Source organism: Medicago sativa, chromosome 7 (genome assembly GCF_051527215.1).
Source record: "Medicago sativa cultivar Bolivia chromosome 7, Bolivia_mono, whole genome shotgun sequence".
NCBI lineage: Eukaryota > Viridiplantae > Streptophyta > Magnoliopsida > Fabales > Fabaceae > Medicago > Medicago sativa.
In genome coordinates this window covers 69746430-69760646 of record NC_140755.1, presented here as the reverse complement: position 1 = coordinate 69760646, position 14217 = coordinate 69746430, and the positions used below count along the sequence as shown (strand labels likewise).

Here is a 14217-nt window from a genome sequence, read left to right as displayed (position 1 = left end):
GACCGCTATTTTTTCATAAATTAGAACTTGTCCGTCTTTAGGCGTGATAAACTCGCCGATTGTAAAACATGTTATTTATGGTTGGAAATGCTTTTAGTGCAGTGATCAAATTAGATTATGTGTTTGATTTGCCTAAAACAAGATTATTTATACTGGTAAAGATAAACTAGCCAAATATATGGTATGTGTGACCACATTTTTTAATATGCGTGACCACTATTTTTTCAGAAATTAGAACTTATCTGTCTTTAGGTGTGATAAACTCGCAGACTGTAAAAGAAGTTATTTATGGTTGGAAAGACTTTTAGTGCAGTGACCAAATTAGATTATATGTTCGATTCGCCTAAAATGGGATTATTTATACCTGGGAAAGATAAACTAGCCAAATATATGGTTTGTGTGACCATATTTTTACAGGTGCGTGACCACTATTTTGTCATAAATTATGACTTGTCCGTCTTTAGGCGTGATAAAATGAACACATGATATTTCTCTGATAAGTTTTGAGTAATTTCAAAAATATGACAGCAACTCGTGCACTAACCAAATTGATGAAGCATGTACCCACTTTTTTATCAAAGGAGTAACTATAATTTTTTTTAGTCTTGAAATTAACATTTGTTACTTTTTTTTATCATCTCATAACATTATAAGACATATAAAAGGGACACACTTGTGGTATTTCTATGATAAGTTTTTAGAAATTTCAAAAATATGACAGAAACTCGCAAACTAACCAAAAATTGTTGAAGCTTGTATCCACTTTTTATCAAAAGAGTAACCTATTTTTTTTTAACAAATATTACATACAAAAAATAAGTTAAAAACTTATAACAAAATGATAATATCTTCCAGCGGAACTACAACTTAGCATGTCTTGTTATAATTTTACAATAGAACTACAACTCATCAAGTCCTATCACTAATTTACAAATTTCCTACAAAGGGATGAATTTTTCCTTGTGATTGAGTTCACCACGTACTGTATCTGCTATGATGGTATGTCATTAGGTTGACTTGCTGTTGATAAGTATCAATCCTAGAGAATTCAATTGATCTAAGCACTGCATTCAATATCAAAGCTCTCATTTTCACAACTTTCATGGATGTGTTGTTTGTATCAAAATCAAATTGTTAATCAATGGACCAACCTGAAAATGCATCAATGTTAATGCTTCTATATCGAACTTAAGAAAATAACAATAGAACCAAACATGTTATTGCAATGAGCATAATTCATTTTTTTTATCATTATTTGTTCAATGGCTTAATGAGCAACTATATTTGTTCTTGGTCCAACTTTTGCATAGTAATCAAATGAACCAATTCAAAATTAAATCACATGAATTAGAAGGTCTCAATCATTCAAAAAAGGGAGGAGTTTGGCATTTCCTCTCATCATTGTCTCCTTGCTCGCCTTGACAAAAGTCAAAATAATGCAGAGATATATATATATATATATATATATATATATATATATATATATATATATATATATATATACAGATCCTCTATTCTATAAATGAAAGTCTAATTAATCATAATATAACAAGGATGCAAGATCTTAACGCAAAAAGGAACATTGATCGAAGGAAGTAACATACCTTTTTGTTTTGTTTCACGGTTCATGGCTAAATGAACATATTGAAAAGCTTGAATAAGGAATGCCAAGTAAAGAAAACTACATCCAAATAAATTCATCACTGTATAAACTTTTTTTTTGAACAAATATCACTGTATAAACTAACAGCGAGACTTAACATACAAAACTAAACAAAAAACATGCAAAACCACCCCAATGATGCTAAAAAAGCAATGACAACAAAACAAAGAAACCCAAGATAAGATATGTGAAGCCAAAACCAAATGTCCCTGCAACTATAAGTACAAAGTAGTCCAACTAATTGCACAATTAAAAGGGCTTCAATAATCCCATGAAGTTGAAACAAATATACATGATCAAATGAAACAACAGAGCAATGAATCCAAAAAAAATATGTTATGTGCAAATATATTGCTTGGCACGCCGGACGAATACAAAACTAACATAAGACATCTCATATGACCACAAACTCATTAATATAATCTTAAGATTGATCATCACAAACATCACAACTCCCGCACAACCATACAACTCAACCTACAAGCTTGTTCACCATGAATCATTCATAGGCATAATTCTCTTCAAACATGAAATTTACAAATTCATCAAACTCTTCACTAATCAACTGACCTACTACTACGAGAAAAATGAAACTACACATCAATTCATCATATAAGTCTAACAAACCCCATTTAAGATGTTATAATGATTTTAAATATATTTAATTTAATCACAAAATGGATCACAAACATTTCCTTCTTCACCTAATTTATTCTACTATTACGTATACAATGTATAGAGAATACATTTTAATGAGATATTCTAACGGATAACAATATTTCACCTTAGATCTTGCAACTGAGTCATTGAATTTCATGTTTCTTTTGCAACAATATTCACAACAATTATAACAAATACAAACACATATTCTCAACATTAGTTTAATGCACTTAACCATATTATAACAAATAATTAACCACACTTTTTTTTTCTTCCAAAATTCCCGCAATTAGCCATTTTTTAACATAATTGTGACCACAAATCTGTTCATTAAAAATTAGTCGCTTAATCACTAAAGATATACTAAATAATTGGAGGAAAACTTGTGAATTTTGACACAAGCTAGCCAAATAATGACTTAACTTAACCCACACAAATTACCATCCCAATCCCATTTGTAGATCCCATCAAATGCAACCAATAACATAACATCTTAATAGGCAACAACCCAAAAGACAACAATAAGACACTAAAGTAACAGAAGATTTTAACAAAATTATGACCTAAACTTCTAAATATTATCAGGCTTCAATTAACCTATAATTCTCACAAAATTAGTATCATACTCTAATATGATTAATTTCTACACCATGAAATTCTAATTCCTTTAAAGTTGGTCACAAATAATTTCAAATCAACACAAATTACAATCTCATTAGGGTTTAACAAATCATTTCAAAAAAAAAAAATTCAATTTTGAAGAAAAACATTCAAAATGCAGACAAATAAACCATAAACACAAATCTTCGTCAGAAAATGAAATGAAAATTTGAGATTAACCTCACCTAAGAACAGAGAGATTGCAGAAAGAAAACGTTTGTTGATTGTGAGCTGACAATGGCTGTGAGACGACGGTTGCTGTAAAGAAAACATGTCGGTTGGAAGAGATTGCAGAAGAGGACATGCGGTGGGAGGAGATCGCGTGTTGGTAGAGGGGAGAGGGAAACTTCTCCGTGAGGATAGAGAGAGATGAAGTAGAGAGATGAAAGATCTGCTATTTCCTTTTTTCTTTTAATTTTATGTTTGTTTCCATGTCACAAGGCCTCTTTTTTTAATATTTTTTTTTGCCAACTCAAGAGTGGTAGGAGGGTGTATCACCAAAAGGGTGTTCACCAATCTTTTTCCTATACTAAAAGGGGGGGTATGAGTTGTGAAATGAGATAGTGATGGAATGGAAAGTTGGTAAGAGTAAGACAGTGGGAGGTACATGGAAATGAACACCTGTATTGAAGAAGATACCATGGGCTGTTTACTGTTTTTGTTTAATAATTATGGTGTAGTACAAGGTATAAGATATTTGATTTGTTAGATTTATTTTAATAATGATGTGTTAACTTTATTAGTGGTTGTTTGTTTGTGTTTTGCTTTTTCTTCTTTTCTCTAGAAATATCAATGAGGAAGGACAGAAATTCAAAAACAAAACAAAAAAATCAATGAGGAAAGACCAATGAGGCTTCTGTTTGTAGTTGTGAAAGCAAATAGCAACTTGCTTAAATATAAGACTTTTAATTGATTCATAGAATTAGAAATTATGAAATTTAATAATTTATATTATGAATAAAAGAAATGTATGATTTTAGTGGCTTTTTCAACTCTAATTATACATATGAACGAATTTGTTATAAGAATGTTATATTGTTCGTGTCATTGAAAAATATAAGAATTTTTACTATATTTGATATATTATTGGTGTTATTGAAAAAAGATAATTATAGTTTCTTACGGCATAAAAGTGTAAAATATTTATATCTATAATTTTAATTAAAATCAAAATATCATAAAAACTATTGTTTATAATTTATAAGCATTAGTATAATAGAAAAATGAACAGACAAACACAAAGTATCGTCTGAATATTAGTAACTATAATATTATTTTTAAGAATTTAATTGCATTTTTATCATAGTATTTATTGTTGTTAAAAACGATGTAGATAATTTTAGATATTTTGATAAAAAATATTATTGAAGTGAAACAGCAATATTATATGGTCAGTGTCATATATCATATGGTCATGGAAAAATTATTGAAGAAAGCGGCAAGTTTGACTATTTCTTATTCCAAGTCACTCTTAACAAAGTTATGAATTATGATGATTCATAAGAGTAATACACTCTGTGGGACGGAGTAAAGGCCCATCGCAAAAAGAACATAACCTTGCATAAGTAGTAGAAGGTTAGATTCTTAAACTATTTAGTTTAGAGGTCAATCTCTAACTAGTGTGTATGAAAAAATATTGTTGGAAAATATCAATTTTTTAGATAGATCTCGGTTACTTTGAGGAATTAGTCTTTACCTGCGAAGTAGCGTCCCTACTTTACAACAAAGCGAGTAGTCTAGTCAACAAGTGCAAAGTATTGGTTATCAAATGATGTTAGATTTATGTAAAAATTTATGTAGTTGATTTATATGTTATAAACTTACAAGGTCAGATTTGTAAAATATATATCGATTAAAACAATATTAAATGATGTATCATCAATGTAATTTGATTCCTCCCTAACCATGCATCAGTCGAATCAAGCTATTATTAATCAAGCAAATTTAAAAAGATTTGTTAGGAAATCATACAAGGCATATCCCCCATCCAATCAAAATTAGGCTTTCTAATGTATACCGGGCCAACGGATTAGTCACCTTATTTTCATCCACCCCTGCAAAACAAAACCTAACGTTAGTAAACACCATTCCATTCTTCTAATTTTTTTTAATGATATCGATGATATTTTTTTTTAAGTAATGTTATAGATGATGTTTCTTGTATATGTGTGATCCTAACAATAACCTCTCAAATCCCTAATAAGCTCAACGTTGTGCAATTCAAATTTAACGAAGCTTGAGCAGCAATCAATTGTCAATTACACAAATATTGTATTGAAAAAAAAAATTATAACTTTCAAGATATTGAATATACAAGACTTTCAATATATTAACTTTCAATATTAATATGCACTACTTGATTGGTAGCTCCAACAACATTTACAATCTGTCATAAACAAAACTAACAACCTTCTCTAATATAATGAAATCCCTTTTTGTCAATTTTTTTTAATGAAGAAATGTCTTACATATCTTTGATGTATTCAACAAATTATCATCAAACATCTCAATATAAAATGATCATCATTATCATCAAACAAATTATCCTCACATTACAAAATCGAATGAAAGCTATTTTTTCAATTTTGTATATCGTTGTTGATTAATTGTTTTATAACGTAAGCCCAATATTTTATTATCTAACAAATTATATTAATCCAAGTGGATTAGAATAATCATAATTGTCATTCTATATAAAGTGGTGATTGAGATTGTTAGGATCCTAGTGGAGTGCATGGTGTGTTTAGGCAAGTTCACATCATTCATTACCCTGTTTGCAGTTTGATTTGATGGCCAGTGGCACAGTGTATGGAGGTGGTGGTGGTTGAGCAACATTTACATTTACATCAAGGGGTTGAGTATTTGTTGTTGCATAGAAAGGGTGGTAAGGTTGAGGCAGCAGATGGAATTGGTAGGAGTGTATCCATTTGAGCAGTATTGATGAGCAGGAGGAAAGTAACCTCGAGGAGGATGTAGTTGTGGCATCAGAGACTGAGGCTTATAAGAGTAATAATAGTAAGGAGGTGGTGGATAGGATTTTGTGTGATTATTTAAGTTTAAACGCACATGTAGCTTGTTAGGAAAATGATTGATTTTTCTTGTAAACTGCAAACAAAGTTGGTGCCCTTGTTGAGGTTCATGCCTTAATCTTAAGTTGAAATTACTATCAAAGGTTTACAAGCACTTATATGAGTAATCACTTTTAAGACAGTTTGAAAGAGCTTATAAAAACTGTTTATGACATATTCATAAGCTATATTCAGCTTATTTTCTGATACACTCTCCAAAATAACTCATAAAAACAACTTATATAAAAACTGTTTGACTATTTTATATTTTGTTATAGAAATAACTTATACATGAAACATTCATGCCATATGATAAGTATTTATGCTATAAGCTGATGGAGGTACATTTCACAAAAAATTGTTGCTCGGGTTTGAAGATTTCTTCATCAAAAAAGTTAGGTACTTCATGGGACTTCATCATGCAACAATGTGACACTTAATATTAACTACGCTTTTGTTTTTTAATCTTATCTTCCTTTGCCCTATGTTTCATAGTAGATTGATATTGAAAAGGGGACGATTAGTAACATGAGTAAAATATTTGCCTTAGATCATAGTATCTGTTATGTTATTGAATCTACATGCAGCCTTTGTTTTTTGTTTTGAGCTTGATTTTGGTACAATTTTAGCATTGTTTTTGGATTGCTATAAGTATTTCATAAGTTTAGCCGTGAAAAACAAGATTGTGGGAATTCGTAAATTACTTATATTTTACCATTTAAAAGTTGGAGTTATATGAAGGGTCATCTTCTCCTCGATAGCTTCGATTCAATAATTCTCAAATAGAACGCTCTAGCTGCACATCTCAATTCTTCTACAAATCTACATTATTATCAGTAGACAAAGGATAATGTGACACTCAAAACCTTTAATGTGACAGAGGTTGGCATGCACAAGCTGAGTTTCAATGGTTAGGAACATAATGGTTATTCAATGAACCTTGTTCTATTTGATTGTGCTTAGCATTTGTTTGGTAGATAACTATAATTTTTCTCACCTTCTTCCCCTCTTTTTTGCCTTTTCTAAAATAAAGTTGCTAGAACTAGCTATGGAAGAAGAATCATGATAGAATTGTAGTAATAACAAAGTCATCTAGTAACACTACTAGAATAGTGGCAGAAATGAGTACTAAAAAAAGCAGCATACACCTCAAACTTATAACCTTTACAAAATACCAGCAACGATTATTACTCTCGATCTGCTAAAAGTGTAAATTTTTGGCTGCATTTAATGTTGGTAACTGGATTGGCTTATACATGTATATCTTACTGTAACACCCATACCAGACGTATCTAGAAAGTCTAGCATGTGCGTTAATATTAGTACTGGATACATTAAAATTTACAACATAAATTACATACGAATGAATATTTATACAACAAATTGCGTTCGTACATACAACAACATAAACATCTCCTCCATACATAGAATTTACATCCTTGATTTTCTTGGCATCTTGAAGCGATACGAACGCGCACTTGTTGAAACATCCATCCGGCTTCAAGCTTGCATAACATCCTGCTTATCTGAAACAAATAAGGATTGGGATGAGACATAATGTCTCAGTGAGTTCCCCTAAATTCTAAGTTATAGGCAACCTCAAGGGGAAACCTACGGTCACCACGTGTCTACATTACAACCTGACGGTTGATTATACGTGTGTGGGGACTTACATACTTAGACGGTAGTGCATACTAGAGCCGTCATAATCTTATCTTAACTTGTTATAGACTTCACTTCCTATACGTGTCATGGCGATCGAGGGGAACCTAAGACTGCATTGCCAAAGATACGCTCTACGTATCGAGGCCTAAACATAACATAATCATTGCACGTTTCTAAACCGGACGATAAGGGGAAACCTAAGATCGTCATCGGTATCATAATCTTTACTTGCTCTATTCCATGCCTTATACTTGTCATGTAGCATCTAGTGCTCTTGTTCTTAAACATAAACGTGCATGGGTTCATTCTTGCATAATCATGAAAAACATAATCATAGTCATATCTTGCATAACGTATCTAAGTTCATTCATAGGTTAGCGTTGAACAAACAGTTATTATCTTGATTCATTTTACGGATAGTCCCGGGTGGAGTAACACCGAGAACAATCCCATACATGACCGATGTACGTACATCGGACTCCCTCGGTGTCGTGCAGGTCCCTTGCGGCTTGAACCGTTCCCCTTAGGTCGAGAACCTCTCGTATCCCCCTGGCGTGGATAACAAGAGACACAAACACCTACGTCTTGTTTACTCGGTGACATGCAGGTCCCTTACGGCTTGAATTGTTCTCATAATGAGAACCCCATGTATCCCCCTGATGTGGATAGCAAGAGACATGCCACCTACACTTATTAAGTCATAGTCTTGTCGTTCGTATAGGTTAAACCTAATCATGCATACATGTTTACCTCGGAACCTTGATCGATCTGATTAATGGTAAAGTCCTACTTGTTCATGCTTGCACCTACTTAATCTTAGTGGAGAGAATAAATATCCTATCCACAACTTAACATACTTATATATCATTCTTGATCATGTGCGAAGATAACAAACTTCGCGTCTTAACATCCTATAATTCTTGCTAAACTTGCTAGTTCTCAACAACTATGTCGAGGCTCTATATTCATGCCCTTTCTTAATTCATAGCTACCCGAGTAATATCGGCTTAAACTCTCTTGATTCATCCTTGTCATTCATGTTAAGATTGCCATGATTTTCATTTCAAGAATCATTTGATGTTATGTGCATTGCCTAGATGTTGATTTAGGGTTATAAAGTTATAAAACGTTGAAAGAAAGGCTTCGGAATGCACCACCGACCCTAGGATGGACCAACAAGCCAAAGCATGTTGGCCAAAACCAGAGGGCTGCGCTAATAGCTCAGCTAGGGCGTGGCTCATCCTGAAGAATTTCGCTATTAGCGTAGATTTCGCTAATAGCGTAGTTCTTCGGGTCTGTGGTACAAAATTTTCAGTTTTAACCTAAAACTTGTTCAGTTTGATCCTGCAATGCACCATAATCATCCAGCAACATATATATACATTTATAAACATATTTCATGGCAATTTAACATCAAATCAACAAGAATTTATCAAAAGTGCATTAGGGTCCTAAACCTCTCATAAACATAAATTAATGCTTCCTAACATGAATTTACACAACCAAGGGAAGGTAAACTATCTATGGAACTCACCTAGCATGTTCCTTGCAATATCCAAGCATCCACCCTAGCTTACTCATCATTCTTGATCCATAGCTTTTCAACCAAACCTTGCTTTAATCTTTTCCTCCATGTGTTTCTTGCTTGCCAAGCTACCATAATCCATGTTTTAGAGGAAGTTTGGATGATTAAAAGAGGAGAGGGAGGGCGCAATCTAGAGAGAAGGATGAGAGAAATGTTTTCCCAAAAACCTAGAGAGAGAAAGTGAAGTGGGAAATGAGTAATTTGGCCCCAAAAGCACTTATATACTCCTTTGCGCGCAAATACTTAAATGCCCTTCGTCTTAACGCGTGTTTACCTGACACTGATACATAACTCATGCTTAACTGATATTACTTACAAATATCTTCCATCGTACTTAGCTTTCTTCATCATTATCACTTTCCATGAACCTGAGTCCTCTGCTACATTTAACAGATAAAGTTTCCTTTGGCTAATGAGCGGGATGTTACATTCTACCCCCCTTAAAAAAAAATTCGTCCTCGAAATTTAGAGATCACTTAACAAACATCATAACAAAATCTTAACATCTTTGGTCTAAACCATACATATTTTTAATCATACATTATCAAGAAGTTCTTCGTATAATTTTCTCATCTTGTTACTTAACCCACATGCAATTTTACATAGCTTTCTTGATCTTAATATCACTCAACTTAGAGTTATCTTAGTATATCGTATTACTTATTATACCTTGAGACACATGCTTCTTACTTGTATTACTCATATAAACAATTCCACGGATCACTTATCTCTTCCCGAGTCTTAGGAAATCTTCGATCTTATTGCAATCTTATTGCATCTTATCACCCGTACTGAGGGGTAACTTATATAGCTTGACATGAAAAAGTGAAATCAACTCACCACTTCATCTGATAATCTATTAATTAACATCATGGTTCACATACTCTTGAAACTTTCTAGCATTTTACTTGCACTTACATCAAACATTCTTAAAACATTTCCGTGTATCCTACCTGATATTGACTTCATACGAACATTGTCATTTCCATAACATGTACATACTTTCAAATGCCACTTCTTGTTAAATGATAACGATACGTGTTCTAAAATCTTCCTTAAAGAAATTTTTTCTTAAACTTTGGTATTCGGGTTCTTGGAACGAATTTATACATGACTAAAAAGATTTTATCATTTCCAAAACTGATTGTATAATAGTGCCACAGAACCACCGGACGAGTTTCGATATTTTTGGAAAAAGATTTAACAACTCGCCCAAATCTTGTCCACGACAAGTTGGTCCTGAAATTTGTACGTCTTAAGTGAGTTTACTTATGACGTATCTCATCAGTTTCGAAAATGTATAATTCCCTGAGTTTAAATAAAAACATCGTTTCCAAGTTCCATAATACCAATCTTAACTTTCAAAAGTTTTAAAATCATAACTTAACATGTCTTAACAAGTATCGTTTTCACTCAACAAGTATTGCATACAAGAGTATGATTCTTATTGCACAAAATTCGAGAGTCACGTCTCCCTTCATATTAACATGCTTAACATCGAAGATAAATTCTTCCCTTGTTCAACCGATATACATACTTGCCATACCGCTTACATATCCATAAGAAATCCTTGGACCTCTTAACATAAACTTATTCCTCTTTTTCGGAACACTAAACTTAATTCTCCACATTATCTCATTCGGTCATCGCTTGAGCGTTAATACCTTTTCCGGAACCCGGTCATCATTCTTGATGCTTTGATTCTTTACTTGAGTCACGAAATGTAACCTTTTGAACCTTACATACTTCCCATTATCATCTTTCGTACATCCTGATCAATTCATATAAGGCAATTCTTGCCATTTTCATTTTACTTAGGTGATGGCACATACTTAAATTTTTACCTTAGCCAATGCTATCTATATAAACATCCATACTTACTTATCACATCAAGAACTCCTCACTTGTCTTATGATGCTTCTGCTAAACTTGCCTTACCAACCGAACATTCTTCACGAAGCTTCATACATACTAAAACTCCCATGTTTCGTGTTTAATGATTAACTTCCATGGCGCTACTCTGATTCCCACCGGTTGGCTTAAACTAATACTCTAACCCGTTAGAGCAATTGAGACTTCAATTCATGCTTACCACTAGAATACTTACTTCTAGAACTATTCTCAAGATCTTCCATGTTGCAAACAACGTCATAACCTCACACCTGTCCTAACCACTGCCTTGTAAGAATAAAACTCATGATAACTTATCTTATGCTCATAATACTTGACTTGGGGGTAAACCTTATGTTCTTGCTGGTTGCATTTACCATACATATCATATTTGAACCTGTTTCGAGTAAACTCAAATTCCATTAACTAACCCATTTAGCACTTGAACATGACTTTCTTAAATATCTACTCCTTGTACCTTCGCATTCTCGCCAACTATATTTTGCTTAATCATACCAATGCTTGCTCATTAATTTTTGAGAAATGATATTTTGACAACCATTTTTTTACAACTTTTAGACAACTTTCTATCTCATACTCACATGAAATTGTTATCTTCTCTCTTCCTTTTTCTCTCTCCATTGTTTTTGACCAATAAAAAGTGAGAAAAACAAGGTTGTCAACAAAGTTGTCATCAAATGGATGTCAAAATATCATTACTCTTAATTTTTCTTTTAAAGAAAACTTCGTTGACTAGCGCACGGGTCATTGACGTTGATGATTTTCTATTTTATAAATATATCGAGTTTAGGCCCCGGCCGTTGCTCTGAAATCATAGAACGGTTGATAACATATACGTGCCATCAAACCTAGACTCTAATAAGTCTAGCCTGCTCTACGAGTGTCGAAGCAACCCGGTTCCTAGAAAAATCTCGTGAATTTTCAAAATGTCAACTTCAATCACCCATACGCGTAAATCTTTCTAAAATTATTTAAACTTTATAATTCAACATCGTATCGAGCCTTAGCGAGTCTATTAAGCAAAACATAGGTTCGAGAGATACGTCATATTTCCACATAATCCGTGAATCTTGTGATTTCTCATAACTTTGCACCGCTTTAATTTCTTACTTCCTAACTCATGCATAAACACCGGTAACTTTTCTTCTAAATGCCGGAACTTCTATACTCTTGATCTTGGCTTGTTCTTGACACATTAACTTCCAAAACTACCTTAAACCGGATTGATTCCGTTAATACTTGTCCATGCATTTTCTTCCTTAGAAATCATAGGAGGTGATGTGCATTCGATACTTGATGTTATAGAGAGTGTTGGTTACATAAAAGATTGTGAAAACAACCCCCAATAGCTACTAAAGCCCTAGAGACGAAATGACAGTTTTTGGAAAAACTGAAAATTTTCGCTCCAGGTTCGCTATTAGCGAAATCCTCTGGAGTAATTTCGTTATTAACGAAATTTTCGCTATTGGCGTGGTTTCTTCAGCACAGTTTTCCAAAAATCATATTTTACATAAAAATCTTATTTCCTTAAGTATCCCAATGCATATCATTCCTTCCAATCTCTTAAAGCAATTTTATAACCTTTGCATGGCAAGCATTAATATCATTCGGTTCAATTCAAGGCACATTAGAAACTAATGTCTTGTTCCTCATAACACTTAACATAACTTCCACATAAAACCTTAACTTCATTCACATGTTGTTATTCCTGAGAGCCTGCTAACTCCGTCAACATATGTCGACTTCTCACTATCTTGTAACCTTGTACTGACATTCCAGAATATCATAATTCCGTTCCACAACAATTCTTACCGAAACTTTCGGTCCTGGTTAGATACATATATCCAACTTCTTCACTTACGGGTACACAAAATATCATTAACATCTTACCCAACACTGTTGGAACATTCCTTCTTATCATAACTTTACATTCACGGACGATTTACACTTCCACTGACTTAGTTCACCGGCCACCTTCTGGCACGTTCAAACTCTTACTAATACTTATCCGAATTCTTACTTCTGAGTTCACACTTTCTAGTGCATCTTCATCACATTCTTCGTTTCTCCTGGGTCCTATTCAGCTCTCAAGCATCCGTTCTAATCGTCGAATGTTAAATTGAGTTGATCAGGCTCAACTAACACCAACAAATAGAACATTTACCCGGAACCCAATGGTCCCACTACGTTAGTTGTAATTTAATGACCCAAGGCACGGTCTGAATCGACCTGCTCTGATACCAATTGTAACACCCATACCAGACGTATCTAGAAAGTCTAGCACGTGCGTTAATATTAGTACTGGATACATTAAAATTTACAACATAAATTACATATGAATGAATATTTATACAACAAATTGTGTTCGTACATACAACAACATAAACATCTCCTCCATACATAGAATTTACATCCTTGATTTTCTTGGCATCTTGAAGCGATACGAACACGCACTTGTTGAAACATCCATCCGGCTTCAAGCTTGCATAACATCCTGCTTATCTGAAACAAATAAGGATTGGGATGAGACATAATGTCTCAGTGAGTTCCCCTAAATTCTAAGCTATAGGCAACCTCAAGGGGAAACCTACGGTCACCACGTGTCTACATTACAACCTGACGGTTGATTATACGTGTGTGGGGACTTACATACTTAGACGGTAGTGCATACTAGAGCCGTCATAATCTTATCTTAACTTGTTATAGGCTTCACTTCCTATACGTGTCATGGCGATCGAGGGGAACCTAAGACCGGATTGCCAAAGATACGATCTACGTATCGAGGCCTAAACATAACATAATCATGGCACGTTTCTAAACCGGACGATAAGGAAAAACCTAAGATCATCATCGGTATCATAATCTTTACTTGCTCTATTCCATGCCTTATACTTGTCATGTAGCATCTAGTGCTCTTGTTCTTAAACATAAACGTGCATGGGTTCATTCTTGCATAATCATGAAAAACATAATCATAGTCATATCGTGCATAACGTATCTAAGTT

At 33.5% G+C, this 14217-nt stretch overlaps 1 long non-coding RNA gene across 1 annotated transcript; it reads right to left on the bottom strand.

Annotated features, from left to right (window-relative positions):
* Positions 1-743: 743 nt before the first annotated feature.
* On the bottom strand, positions 744-3588 carry LOC146908084 (uncharacterized). Its single transcript, XR_015018048.1, has 3 exons — positions 3169-3588; positions 1605-1681; positions 744-1151 (listed from the first exon to the last, which is right to left on the bottom strand). It is a non-coding gene; the product is annotated as an uncharacterized LOC146908084 (long non-coding RNA).
* Between the last annotated feature and the right edge of the window lie 10629 nt (positions 3589-14217).